Raw genomic sequence first — 15631 nt, forward strand, 5'->3', positions numbered from 1 at the left:
CCCGACTCCTTGCCAGCAATATCACAAGGTTCACATCCACAAAGGGTGGGAACCTCATTTAATTAGATTTCAATGAATTTAAATATTAGTCACGGGCCCCCGGTGAGGTATGAATAAATATTCAATAAATATTCATACCTTGCCAACGTGACATCACATCACGTCTCTCCGGGATGTAGAGGTAAGTATAATCCCAGAGGGGAGAAGAACATACCTAGGCAGTGCCAGCCTATGCCGAGGGCAGGTCCTAATGGGAGCTCCATGGGAGTGAGGTTCGTTTATAAGTGCGGTGGGGGGTGGAATGAAAGTGATAATTGTTGGGGGGATGGTGGAGGGAGGGAGTGACAGCGATGATTTTTCAGGGTGTGGGGGAACAGGGAGACTCCGATGATTGTCAGGGGGGTGATTGGGGAGTACCCCAGATAGTTCCGTGATGGGGGCAGGGGGGAGAGTTTAATTTTAGTTCTGATCAGGGCACCCTTTAAAGCTGGCTTCCCAACCTCTAGGAAGTTGGCCTTGCCAGCTTGACTAGCCCCTACCCCGCCCACTTATTTTTTTATTCTCGGAGGCTGAAGATCTGGAATCAAAAATGGTCTGTGTAACTGGAGTGCATCAGGCCAGTTTTCAGTCTGAGCCTGACACTGAAAAAATTTGGTAAGATTCCGCCCAATGTTTTGTGCCAGCAGGACAGTATCAATATAAGGATTGCATTTTTTTGTATTAGGTTGCTCATAAAATGTAAAGGTGGACAGTGAAAATTTCTCTTGCATCTGATAACAGTAATAGAAATTCCAAAGAAAGGTGGCAAATAATCCAATACAAATGATGGGCATCACCAACAAGAATCAGGCAGCAATGTCCCATTCAACCAATTATATCAGTGCACGCATTGGTGGAAGATGAAATTGCTAAAGCTCATTCCACTTAAACATCTCCAATTAATTGAGCAGCACTTTGGAAAGGACAAGAGACACAGAGGAAGGTGAATTCTTATTGACTACGAAATACTGACTGATTTAAAGAATTTTATCTGATATGTTCGGTCTGCAAACTCTAATTTATAAACAAATCCACTCATGGGTTCGGCACAGTGGTTAGCACTGCAGCCTCAAGGTGCCAGGATCCCAGGTTCAATTCCAGCCTTGGGTGACTGTGTGAACTTTGCATGTTCTCCCCATGTCAACGTGGGTTTCCTCCAGGTGCTCTAGTTTCCTCCCACATTCCAAAGATGTGCAGGTTAGGTGGATTGGCCATGGGAAATTGCCCTTTCGTGTCCAAAAATGTGTAGGTTAGGGGGATTAGCCATGGTAAATGGCATTACGGGGATAGGGCAGAGAGGAGGGTCTGGGTGGGATACTCTTTCAGAGAGTCGGTGCACACTCAATAGGCCGAATAGCCTCTTTCTGCACCATATGGATTCTATGATCACAGGGATGTGGTTACACTCTTTCTTCTTGTAGATGACTATTGATTGGCAATTGTGTGCTGCTAATCTTACTTGCCATTAATCGGTTCAAGCCTGATGATGTTCAAGTCCTGTGGCATATGGGCATGGTTTACATCATTATTTGATGAATTGTGAAAGGTGCTGAGCACTGTTCAATCATCAGCAACAGACCCACTTCTGACCTTATGATGGAGAGATGAAACAGCTGAAGTTGGCCCAAGGACAATGCTCTGAGGAACTCTGCTATCGTATCCTTGGGGCAGATGACTGGCCTTCAACAACCACAATCATCTTCATTCTTGGTAAATTTGATTCCAGCCATTGGAGAATTCTCTCTTGATCCTCACTGACATCAGTTTTGCTCCGGTTTCCTCTCAGTCCAAAGATGTGCAGGTTAGATGGATTAGCCATGTTAAATTTTTCCTATTATCCAAAGATGTGTAGGTTAGATGTATTAGCCATGGTAAATGTGTGGGGTTACGGTGGTAAGGTGGAGGGAAAGGCATTGATGGGATGCTCTTTTGGAGAGTTGGTGCAGACTTGATGGGCCAAATGGCCTCCTCCTGCACTGTAGGGATTCTGCGGTTCTGTGAATTATGAACTATCTGAGTATTTGATAAATAGGGGTTGATTAAATGGCCTGTTACTGGATAGCTGTGCCACAGTGTAGTTTTATTATATAAGTTTGCTTAGTGTAATCCATCATTTTGGGTACATTGATTTTTTTTTTTCATTTTCCAGTTACAAAATATTTTGTTAACTGACAGTAATTTTCTAGATCGTAAAGACATCAAGGGATATGGAGATAGTGCGGGAAAATGACATTGAGGTGGAAGATCAGCCATGATCTAATTAAATGACAGAACAGACTCACGGGGATGAATAGCCTATTTCTGCTCCAATTTACGCTACGTCCCTACACATTGTTCCCACCTGTACATAAGCAAGCTCAATGAAGAAATTTGTCTCTGCCATTCTGAAGAGCCAAGTCAGAATCCATGTTAGGAATTGAGGGACCACAGATGCTGAAAGCTATTTTCTAGGTATGTACAAATGGAGAACAGCCAAGACCACAGATTTAAAGAAGTGAATGTTGGAGACTACATTTATCCTCTGCATTGAGTGTTAATCATCTCAAATGCACCTTTGCATTATAGTAATGATAGTTTTGCAGTCCATTGATTGACCTACCAATTTTCTCCCTTCACAGCACTCACTATCTGCATATCATTTCTGCTCAGTATCACGTCAATCATTAGGCGCAGTTGCTTAGAAATTCAAAACTTAAAGTTATTTGTCTGCTAAGGCTGTTCAGTAACGGCAACTGTAACCTCGTTCTAATGTCCAACTTAGTCCAACATGGCAGAAAAGTTTAATGTTGTAAATTCTTACTTTTTTTCCTTCGTCACTTTTTTGATCTTTTTACTTATTTATTCCCTTTTATTATCTAGTTACTTTTCAGTTTTATCTGTTTTGCTGGGTAGTACTTCAAAATTTAGTTTCCCTAATTTAAAGATCAGATACATTTAAAATGTGGGGACTTAATTGGTCTGCATTGTGCAACAGTAGGTCTAATTTACTGACTGGGACATGGTCTACCTTAAAAGTTTTGAATACTTGTCACCAGATGCAAGGAGAAATACCCCATCCTTTATTACTTTCAGTCAATTACATCGTAAAGACAAGTAAAGATACTTGTGCCAAAAACAGAAAATGCTGGAAAATCTCAGCAGGTCTGACAGCATCTGTGGAGAGAGAATAGAGTTAATGTTTTGAGTCTGGATCATCACCCAGACTCAAAACAATAGTTCTGTTCTGACTCCGTAGATGCTGTCAGACCTGCTGAAATTTTCCACCATTTTCTGTTTCTGTTTCAGATTCCAGCATCGGCAGTAATTTGCTTTTATATCAAGTTAATGCAATTATTATATGCAGATCGCATTATTATTTATAGTGGGCAGAATTCTACCAAAAAATTACTAAGTGTTGTCCCTAGCGGGAAAACCAGTGAGATTGCCATTTGATGGTTTGGTGCAATTCCGTTCGCAATTCACCCACATTTGGAATATTTTTTGGAGTCTGGGGAAATTGTGAACAATGAATTCACCAACACTTAGAATTGTTTTTGGAGTGTGGACCTAAAGATGAGATTGGCTCCTCAGAGATCAGGACGTAATTTTTAAAGGGTGCCTTGACCTTCAGACAACCCCACTACTCTCCAGCTAAGAGCAATCCCCATCAACCCACAAGTGAGCGACACCTTGCTATGGGATTGCCTAAGCCCCCCACCCTGGAGAGCAACCCCTTCAGGAGTCCTCCCCCCATGCCCTCCTTCACGACTCCCTTTTGGCACTGCCTCAATGGCCTATGAGACCCCCTTCCCCTCCTCCCCCCTGCCACCCTGGTGTAGCCATCATGACTGATCTCCATTTGTGGAGACCACTAGTGATTTGCGCTGGGTTACTGCTGTGACCGAGGTTCGAAATCTGCAGGAGCTGGGAGAATCCGGCTCCAAACCGATCCTGCATATTTAAATGGATGTTTCATTGGGTGTGAAGCAGATTACGTTGGGGCACAGGGACTGGGAGAATCCCAAAAGGGGTTCTTGCCAGCACAGGCTGCGATGTGGCCCCTCCAGCCTTAGCAAAATTTACGCTTGGGTGCACAGGGCCGGAGAATCAACCCCAATGTTTGACCCCTGAAGAAAGAATCTGTAGGTTTCAAAAGATGAGCATAGTATACAAAATGTATTATCATCATACTATCACCATATTACTTCTCATTCAAAAAGTAACCAGATATTGCTATAGGTGAATACACATTTTATAATGCAGTGAAAAATATGCTGCTGCTTTGGGAAAATACTAAAAGTGCAGATATTACAATACACAATAATTATGAGATTCTGAGACTTTTCCAAATATTTTTGTGACTGAGAACAAATAGATGATTCTAGTGTTACACAGTTGAGATCTATGTAACAAAAACATCTTCAGGCAAATAACAAAATACACATTTAAATATGTTGTAGTCAACTGTGCTAATGTTTAAAAAACACTGCCCCATCATTGTCTTTATATTGATGTTAATCTATAAATATTAGGAATGGCATAATTATGGTGAAGCACATATGAATGTATTCCATCCATTCAAGTTGATGAAATTTCATACTCTTACACTTTTAGATAACCTTGCTTTCACTGTTACAATCAAATGTCTTATGTGACATGAGTCACAGCACTTCAAAAAATAATACATTATGAAGAGTGCTTTGACGTGTTTCAGCATGAGAGGTGCCGCATTTTTTTCTATATTGGCTTTATTTCCTCACTGACATAAAATGGAGACAGGGAATTACCCCTTAAATGTTTTGTGACTGATACCAGCAAATATAATCGATCTCAACAAAATGTCTATGCTATATTTTCTGATGCTCACAATAATGACCAAGTACTGTGATTATATAAGTAAGTGTCCATTTGAGATCTAGGATTTGTAATTGGACTGATGTGAAACTCCAATGACATCCCTATTCCATTAAAATATCAGCTAGTGCAGAATATTAACATTTGGATAAATAATATATGCCAGATTGCAAATCATTTTAAATTTTCTATTAATTGGATCTGCTTTACTGTTGACAGAAATATGATATTTAGTGTCAACTCTCATGAAAATATTTTGAGTGTTATGTATATCCAAGATAAAACCTTTGTGAAAGGTAACTACGCAAATAGAGTTGACGTTGAGCATTAATCAAAATAATTCCTGTGGAAACCATTTTATATTTGCTCGTTTTGTACCTGATATTTCTACCACATTATGTATTTCCTGCCAATTGATTTAAAAAGCAGAAGAGAGGGGCTGCAAGAACAGAGTAACTTGATTAAATACAGAAAATATTAAAAATTGGATCCAAATTTTAAATGCATCCCAAACAATTTACTTCAAGTTCTAGTCCAAATCCCTGTCAGATTAGTGTAACCCTTATAAAGAGATTACTTCAGCTATAACAAGGAGAACCACTTACAATAGGATTGTAAATCCATAACACCCATTATTATCCTTTTTCTTCAACTAGAAATGCCTGGGATATTTGTAAAATTTATGGACAATTTATTTATACCCCTTTCTCCCAACTCCAGAGTAATCCTTCAAGGTTCACAGATTGCTATACCAAAGCCTAGTAGTCTCCTCAAACCTGTTCAAAATTCCATACTTTCTGTCTGACGGCCAGCAACCAGGACAAAAGTAAGACCGTCATACCCCAATGCACAAAAAAATTATTAGTAGTCCCACTCATCATGCACTACACAGTTCCCAATTCAAACCAAAGCAGCGCACTCTTCCCCAAATGTAAGCCCTACAATGGCAGTGAGAACAACTCCACAAAGCCTGTGGTTTTTAAAAACAATTATGTTCACTGTGATTTATGGACTATTGCTCTTTTTACTATGATTAATCCAGAATTGCCCTCAAATTTACCAAAATTACAACCAAATGTGAGTATTCATAATTTTATTTTTATTCCTATGAGACAAGACAAAAATCAAGAATGTGGTATAGATTTTGGAGAATTTAGTTGTAGTAAAGCACCTCTTCACCTTCCCATTGTAATTAGTTTGCTACATTAAATGTTTTACTCTAAACACAGTGGATGTTCTAAACATGAATAACAGTAGTTTTCTAGCTAGCAAAACCCATTACACCAGGAATCAGTAGACCTTTAATGGAGCCCTGTGGTGTCAGGATCTCCTCTTTAAGGTAATGTCTGAAACTCTATAATTATCTCCCTGCTGGGTACTTTTATAAAGCAAGGTGGTTTAAAAAAAAGCCTGCAGAAGACAAAAAAGGTGTTGAAAATGATTGTACTAAGCCTCCATTTGCCTTCGCCTGTGCCAGTTCTATACGCAAAATATTCTGCACTTATAAATCGCCCATAACTAATTGTAATTATCAAAGAGACAAGCCCTTCACCGTTATTTACAACAGTGAAATTTTGAACGTCCCATTTAACAACGACTTGCATTGATATAGCATCTTTAACAGAGAAATATTCCCAAGATGCTTCACAGGAATGTTACCAAACAAGGTTTGATATTGAGCCACATATTGTGGTGCATTACCAATGGATCAGTTGAAGACAGAAGTTTTATGGAGTGCCTTAAAGGAGAACAAAGAGGTAGAGAAGCAGTGAGATTTAGAGAGGGATTTCCAGAGCTTAGGGACTTGGCAGTTAGTGGCACACTTGACAATTGACGGAGCAATTAAAATTAAAGATGCTCAGGGTTTTAGAATTGGAGGAATACAGATAGCTAGGAGGGTTGTAGGACTAGAGGAGGTTACAGAGAAAGGGAAGGACAAAGCCAGGTAGGAATTTGGAAACAGTAATGAGAATTTTAAAATTGAGGTGTTGCTTAACTGGTAGTCAATATGAGCACAGGTTGAATGGGAAAATTAAGACACAGACAGCAAAGTTGTTTAAGGAAGATAGAAAATGGGTGGTGGGCCAGGAAGTGTGTTAGAATAGTTAAGACTGGGCATTTGGCTGAAATTCTGCAAAGCTATATATACATCTGATTTGAGGCCTAAAGTCAAGGTATGTAATATATTGTAAACATGATCATTTATATTGCAAATACTGTGACCTCTAAACTGTTAGGAACATTCAGTCATCTAATACTTTTGAATCTGCAATACATTATGCTGAAATGTTCATGTTTTAGATAAGTTACAGTTGAAGAAACATGAATAGAAATAACAATGTTTGTTAGATTGCAAGTATTTGGATGTTCAATAACTGTCCCATTATGTTAAAGAAGAATCAAATAAATAAAGTAAACCTGGTGCCTGAAAACTTTCAACATTACCTATCCCCCTTATTGGCAGAGGGTGCAGTATATCTATAGTTGTTGTGGATGAAATACATTGAAATATGTTGAATTGTGCCATCCCTAATTGATTGTGTCTTTACCCTTTGACAAGTTGGTCACCAAGTTCCAGCAGCAGTAATGATAAACGCAAACACATGCACACACACACAAGCTAAAGAAAACTCTGGCTATGTATTCAGGTTCATGATGTGCTTAATTTTTATTCTGAGCAATGAGAAAAACAAGCTCATTGCTGTTTTACCCAATTCCTGCCAAACTTACTCCTAGCTCTATGTTGCTGTGACCCACTCTGTACTGCTGCACCACTTGTAAAATTGTGTTGATGAATCCTATGTATATTTTGTGTGTGATTATAAACATATTCCAGTGAGTGACTTTTTCTACTTTTACTGCTTTCCACTAGTTTGTGTTGCTTTGGGTTTGCTAACATGAATAAAACCTGTTTTAAGTGAAAATATCTGTCTCATATTTTATTCTGACAACTCATTGTAACTGAATCAAATGCACAATACTGTCTGGCACTTGATGTAATGTAATCTGTGCCCGAGACAAATGCAAAATATGCTATTTGCTCTTTTAAAAAGAGTGTTGCACGTACCAATAGTGTACAATTATTCTGGTTATAATTGCAAATAAATGATCCATGAAATATGGAATTAATTCTAATAAAATGTATGCCGCTTTTTAAAGAATATTGTTGGAGCAAATTTATAAGATTATAATCATGATGAAGTACATTAGTATGCAATATAGGCTGCGATTCTCCCGACCTGTAACTTTTCTGGTAGGTCGGGGTGGGAGATGCGCATCGCCAGCCTTGTTCCGGGATTTGCGCATGCACATCTCCCAGAGCCGGTGAACAGTCGCTGGTCAGACCACGCTGGAAACCGGCGGGAAGGCAGGTAAGCCATTTGAATCTGTTTTAAATGTATTTTAAATATGTTTTCAATGTAATTATTGGGAACTTACCGGTCCCAATTGAATCTCCCACTCTGCCAGGAGTACTTCATTCCAGCAGGGTTTAGAGTACCTCTCCACATTCAGGAAACTAGTGGGAGACCCCGCTGGAATGAGGGGGGGGGCAACCAGGACACCCAGGGTGTCATGCGGTGGGGGGTGGTGCCCCCTGGGCATGGGCATCCTGGCAGTGCCAAGGGGGAGAGGCCTATTGTGGACAGGGCCTAGGGGCAATCGGTGGGAGTGGGGTGTCCTGCTGCCACTCTGCACGGCTATCGGTCTGGAATGGAGGGAGGGCAGCGATTGGGGCGGGCTGGGGGGGTGGTCTGCCGGGGGGGGCCTGCCTCCTGGGGGTGGAGGGAGGTCTGACCCCGGGGGGTCAGCAGAGGGGGGGGTCTTCTGGGGTGAAGCGGATCACCACTGCTGGGGGGATGGGCTGTACATCAGGGCGCTCCAGGACGGGGGGGGGCGTGGGTCAGGGTTGGCCCGGGAATTGTTGTGGGGGCCACGATTGGGCTGTGGGGGAGGCTGGAGGGGCAGCACTGCAGGGGTCCTGAGTTGGCCAGCGATCAAGTTGGCCAGCAAATGGGGAATCTGACAGATTGGGGCCACTGCGCCAGGGCAGTGTTCCAGAACTGTCAAACTCCGGCGCGAATAGGCGCCACCCCTCCAGGTTTTTAATGAGATTCACGATTGGGACCTCTGCAGTGCACAGAATGGGGAGATTCGGGTGAGAAGCTGAACTGACAAAACAGTCGGGATCTAAAACAGTTTTCCCGCCAATTCAGCACTCTTGGGAGAATCGCGGCCATTCCCAGTTACTTGCTGCTGGAAAGTAACTTCAGTATCTGTCATGTATTGTCATGGATCAGGTCCTGCATTTCAGCAGCATCACTCGTGTTGTGATTGGGTAATATTTCCACTACAAAATTGTCAGACAAGAATTATTGGAAATATTAACTTCCTATAGTCATCCTTGGCTGTCAGTGCTGGAGTATTTTAGTTGGTTTGTGAAGCTGTGCTATCTTTAATAAAGGGAATGATTTTTTTTCACAGATGTCTACTGTTATGATTCTTATGGAGACCAATAACTTTCAGATGAATTTCCCAACAACCAATACAAATTGTTGAAGGACAAGATTTCACATTTAAGTCTTACTGTAACAAACAAACTAAAATCAGCACAGATCAAATATTAATTAACAGCTAGCTGATATACCAAACTGAAGAAAAGGGACTTCTGTATTAACTAATTAACTCAATCAAGATTCTTCTCTTAACTCCTTTTGCTGTGCACCACACTTCTGGCAGATGGGTAGCACTGCAAGATTAAGCTCGCAGCTTCCAGCAGACTCATTTCTCCTTGCAATGCCCTGTCTAATATTCTGAAATCTCTTGAAAATAATTTCCCTCTGTCAGAGTACTCCAGCAGCAACTCTTAGCATTAAGGGCCACCTCAGTGACGCCTTGTTCCTTAAATCTCTATAAGTGCCATTAGTCCAGTCCCTTTCCTTTCCAGCTGCTGCTTCTCCTCACAAGAATAATTCCTATCTCCTGAGATTTTCCGGCTCCACCACGGCATGTTTCCTGATGGCAGAGACAGCTTGCCATTGGCCGCCACCAGGATCTGCCAGATACACCGATGTTGGCGGTGTTTGGCATGGCTCGCCCGTCCCACAGCTGGGGAATTCACTGTGGGGGAGGGTCAGAAAATCCCACCCTGTTTGTCCTAAAAACAGTTGTCCCTCTTTTAATCAAGATATGAAAATTTTCACTTGAATTTCAATAGGTTTTAATCTAAGTTTCTTTCCACATGACAACAAGATCACACAGACCTGATTCCAGGCAGAGGTTCAGCATGATCACCAAGCACCCTTCCCCCGCCTCTCCAATCAGGATGTTGGCTGAAAACCTTTGACCTCATCCGCTGCTGGGATTCTTCAATGCCTTTGCAGTTAATGGAGTTTTGGCTGAACGCCACATTCTCCATTCTCACTAGCAATGGCGGGGCTGGAACAGATGAGATCGGAGAATTCTGCCTGTACTGTTTCTCTTTAGAATAAAGGAAACATTTACCCAACTGTCTTCTAATGTCCCATACTGATGATGCTATTGAAAACAAATAAAGGTAGTGAGTAATGGAATGTAAGTCAATAACATAGAACAATTTACCTGCAATTGATTGGATAGTGGCACTTCCCAAACTAAAAGACCACACTCAAAATATTTTCCAGAAGATATGTGTGTAAAATCAACCTTAACAAATTTAGTGAGTTATATAGATAAACTTGAACAAGCAAAAGAAAAGGGACACTGATAAACAGAATTATTTTTAGTGTCTAGAAAATAAAGAATGGCTGCAGTGTCATTAGATTTAGCATAGTGATGGAAAAGGGAGAAGAAGAAATCAAATGTGCAGATACTTAACTGGAAAGTGGCTAAATTCAGTGAATTGAAAAGTGATTTTCCAGAGTGGCCCAGGCAGCGGAACCGTATCTTCAGGAGCCCGAAGCACCGCTCGACGATGGGCCGGGTGGCCGCATGAGCCTCATTATAACAGGTCTCTGCATCAGTCTCAGGCCTCCACACATGCCATCAGCCAAGTCCTCATCCAAGTCCTTCTCCCCCATGAACCATCTCGGCAGCCTGGAGTGGTCCTCAAAGAGGCCAGGGATGTCTGAACTACAGAGGATATGTCATAATGATTCCTGGGTGCCATGCACACACGTGCATGATGTTCATCCTGTGGTCATAAAGTCATAGAGGTTTATAGCATGGAAACAGGCCCTTCAGCCCAACTTGTCCATGCCACCCCATTGTTTTTAACCACTAAGCTAATCCCAATTGCCCACGTTTGGCCCATATCCCTCTATACCCATTTTACCCATGTAACTGTCTAAATGCTTTTTAAAAGACAAAATTGTAACCTCCTCTACTATCTCTGGCAGCTTGTTCCACTCACAACCCTCTGTATGAAAATCTGGACCCTTTTGTATCTCTCTCCTCTCACCTTAAACCTATGCCCCTAGTTTTAGACTCCCCTACCTTTGGGAAAAGATATTGACTATCTAACTGATCTATGCCCCTCATTATTTTATAGACCTCTATAAGATCATCCCTCAGCCCCTATGCTCCAGAGAAAAAAGTCCCAGTCTATCGAGCCTCTCCTTATAACTCAAACCATCAAGTCTTGGTAGCATCTTAGTAAATCTTTTCTGCACTCTGGTTACAGACAATGTGGAACCCCTTCCTGTTGATGAAGCGCAGTTCCGAATTGTGCGGGGAATGCAGTGTGACATGCATGCCATCTACAGCCTCCTGCACATGGGGCATGCAAGCAATGGTGCCAAAGCCTGCAGTCCAGGCTTCCTGTTGGGCCTGGCTAAGGTCGAGGTGGATGTAATTGTCTGCCTGGGCGAACAGGGCATTCATCACCTCACAGATGCACTTGTGCATGGAGATCTGAGAGATGCTGCAGATGCCTCCACTGGAGGCCTGGAAGTACCCAGTGGTGTAAAAATTTAAAGCCACCGTGTCCTTCACTACCACCGGGAGCAGGTGTCTTTCTGTTCCATGAGGTGCCTGGCACAGATGCCCCAGATGTCTCCTTACTGAGGCAGAGCCTGTGGCGGCACACAGCTTCCACCAGCCCATCCTGTAGACCTTGGATCTCTGCCTTCCCATCCCTGAACACCCCCCCCACCCTTCCCTCCATCCCCCCCTCTGAAGGCAGATGCGCAGCCACGTCCTGGCCCCATCTGGCGGCCCCTGTCTTCCTGTTGCCACCTGTGACCTGGGCTGTCCTTGTAGTGGCCAGACATCTTCCTCCTCCTCCTCCTCCTCAATGGCTGCTACAATGATCACCATCTCTATTGCTCCCAATCCGAAATTTATACTTGTGATTGGGTGGCGGAGTAACATTGGTAATAAGGTTATCCATCCCAGGCCTCTCACTCACCCTGCTCCCAGCAACCAATGACCACATGAGTCTGGGCGCTGGCAACTCGACACCATCCCTGGTGCCATGCGTCACCTCAATGGGTTGCCTACTGTTGACATATCCTTGCCACGGTGGGCACGGACAGCATATGAGTGGCTGTGTGGACATCTTCATTGAGAACCCTTGAAGTGCAGACATGGATACACCCACCTGAATGTATGGTGTAGTGGCTTCTGGGAATGGCTAGCAGTTCAGACAGATGGGGGAATTGGCACCTTCATGACTTGCACAGGATGGGTTACCATCGAAGATAGCGCTGCAGAGTCTGTGCAATGTGAGGAGCCGTGCTAACACCTGCCGAGTTCCCTTGATTGGGGCAACAGCTGACAGAGCTGCTGCTTGTCACTAAGAGTAGGGCCTGTTGAAGAATATCCATGAGAAACCATGGAGCCTGTCCAGCGGACAGCTGGCAGGACAACCAGAGCGATATTCGTGGCCTTGGTCGTCAACCTCATTGTGAAACCCCTTGGGGATTGGTCAGCTGCTAGAGGGAACACATTCAACACAAGCCCTGGGCCACCAGCAAACCGTGACCTGAGAACCCCCAGACCAACACGAGCACCCCCAAACCCCACTCATGCAAGCCCCCCACCCTACAACATGGCAGCAGCTGAGAATCCACTTCCCTCCCCCACCCCCTGACCCCCACCACACTCCAGAGATTGGTGCTCAGTGGTACTCCCTCCTCGCTCCCTTCATTACTGCTGTGCTTGGCTCACACTTTTGTTGGCCTTCTATGAGTTGCACCGACATAACATCACGCCGGAGTGGTGAGAAAGGTACAGGAGGGGGGAACCAGCCGTACCGAACTCGCTAACAATATTGAAATACATTCAAATGAAACCCATTCAATATTGAAATCCATTTTGAGTATGAAGCATTTCACACCAGGAAAATGTAGCTGGGAAGATAACAAACTGCTTGACGCCAAGTGCGAATCTGGTTTTTGGCTCCTGCCCTATTTTCCGGCCTCGTCACGCTAATGGATCAGTGTAGCGGGGCAGAAAGATCGCAACCAGTGGGTGCATTTGTTGCAATCTTTCAAAATGCCGAGAAGCTGGAAAGGTCCCAGTAATTTGGAAAACCACAAATGCAATACCTCTATTCAAGAAAGGAGGGAGATAGAAAGCAGGAAATTATAGGCCAGTTAGCCTAACATCTGTCATTGATAAAATGCTAGAAACCATTATTAAAGTAGCAACAACAGGAAGTTTTTAAAATCATAAAACTAGTGGACAGAGTCAATATGGTTTTGTGTAAGGGAAATTGTGTTTGATAAATTTATCAGAGTTCTTTGAGGAAGTAACAAGTAGGTTGGCTAAAAGGGAGCCAGTACATGGTACATTTGGATTTCAAAAGGTATTCAATAGTGTGCTACATATTGTACAAGTTACTATTCAAGATAAGAGCCTATGGTGTTGGGGTAAATAGAGGATTGGCTAATTAACAGAATACAGAGAGCCAAGAAATGGGTAATTTCCAGGATGGAAAAATGTAACTAGTAAAGTGCACAGGGATCAGTGCTGAACCACAACTAATTTCAATCTGTTTTAATTGCTTGGATGAAAGGACTGAATGTATTGCAGCCAAATTTGCTGACAATGCAAAGACAGGCAGCACAAACCAAATCCACACCCAGTAACTGAGTCAGTTACTGAAATCTTTTAATATTGCATGTTAAATCTTTACGATTTCAGCTTTAATTTCTATTTACAACCTAATATCTGTAACACCTTCCTGGGCCTTTGTTTTCATTTCTATTTTCAACTAATGCCAGCCAGGTTCAGGAAATCTGCAGGTAAAAGGTGATGAAAAGGGCCAAATCCATAAGGTTAGTACAGTGACAGCACTGCTTATGGACCAGGAGAAGCAGGACATTTTCCTTCAAGTCCGACAGGTAAACTGCTTCACGAACCCTCTGATCAATCACTGCCTCCACACCTCCCTGTGATTTACCCAGACTTTATGATTTAACCATGACATTCATGATCTAGCCCTCCCACAAGAACTTGCCTCCTATAGAAATAAATTAAAAACCGTGCTTCAGTGGATCCAGGGTAACCCTTATTTTGGAGATTTCCATCTACAACAACTACCCCCCCTGAACCCCAGTTAACCCCTTGTTGTTCCAAAGCCTTATTATGTCTCTCAGCATCCTCCAGTATTATACCTAAATGACTGTTTTCCATGTGAGAGCATAAACAGTTATAAGTGCCATAAGTGCATTTTACAGTTTAGCCTAATCATGTCCTCTGTCAGTGGCCACACAAAAACACGTCCAGCAGCTGTAGCAGGTTTGTGGTTAGCAGTCATAACCCTGTTAAATTCCTCCTCTGTAGCTTGAGTGCTGAGACCAATTGTAATGTCCCTGCTCACTTTGTACACGACAAATACGATTCTGGTCAATGTGTCTCATTAACCACTGACATATAGGAACTTAAAAGGTTATTTGATTGCATTTCTTTCAGCTGCATCTGCCTGGTAAAATGATTTTGATTGCATTTTAACTTTCAGTTGAATTATCTGAAGTTACTACTTGATACTAACAAGTTAATTGTGCAATCTTTTGGCTGGGTAAATTGCTGTAAGGGTAATCTGCCTGTAACGATGCTGGCAATAAGGTAAGACATTCTTATGAGACATGTATGTTACATATGCTAGCAAAAAAGCAGCCAGTGGAATAATTTTCAATTTACATTGCAGCCACAAGTAAATGCCTCATCATTCAACAAATTAAATAATAACAAAGAATCAACATTAGTGTTTGTTTTTACTTTGCCTCATATTCTATTAATAATTGGATTTTTTTATAACCCATGATTGCCAATGATATTTTTGGGGCTTTGGCTTTAGTTACTGAGAACAACCATATGAAGGAATTTAATTGATTTGCGATACTGTTAATGTAATTGTGCTGCACCATCGATTGTATTTGGTATTTGGTTCAGGCTTAAAAATCTTTTCACATTCTCAATTATGAGGTTTGAAAGTTTATAATATTTTGGGACTGTAGTGGAAATAAAATGGTCTTGTGACCTGTTTTTAAGTCTGTCCGACAATGAATCTAGATGGTTTGATAGTTATCGATCAAATGAAAGCTTAGTTTACCTTACAGATGAGGATGTGCAAAGCATTATTGTTTGGAGACAGTGGCAACAGTCTTGTAAGTTTGCAATGAGCAAAGTCTGAGTCTTCCAAAGTCACAGGAAGGTGTTACAGATACTAGGTGTAAACAGTTATGCTGTAAACTATCCATTTACTTCTAAAGTGAAAGGCAATTCAGGCCAAGTCTAGTTAATTAGCATTTCTACCCAGAGACATGGCTAATTGTTT

This window comes from Mustelus asterias, chromosome 17, assembly GCF_964213995.1.
Source record: "Mustelus asterias chromosome 17, sMusAst1.hap1.1, whole genome shotgun sequence".
NCBI lineage: Eukaryota > Metazoa > Chordata > Chondrichthyes > Carcharhiniformes > Triakidae > Mustelus > Mustelus asterias.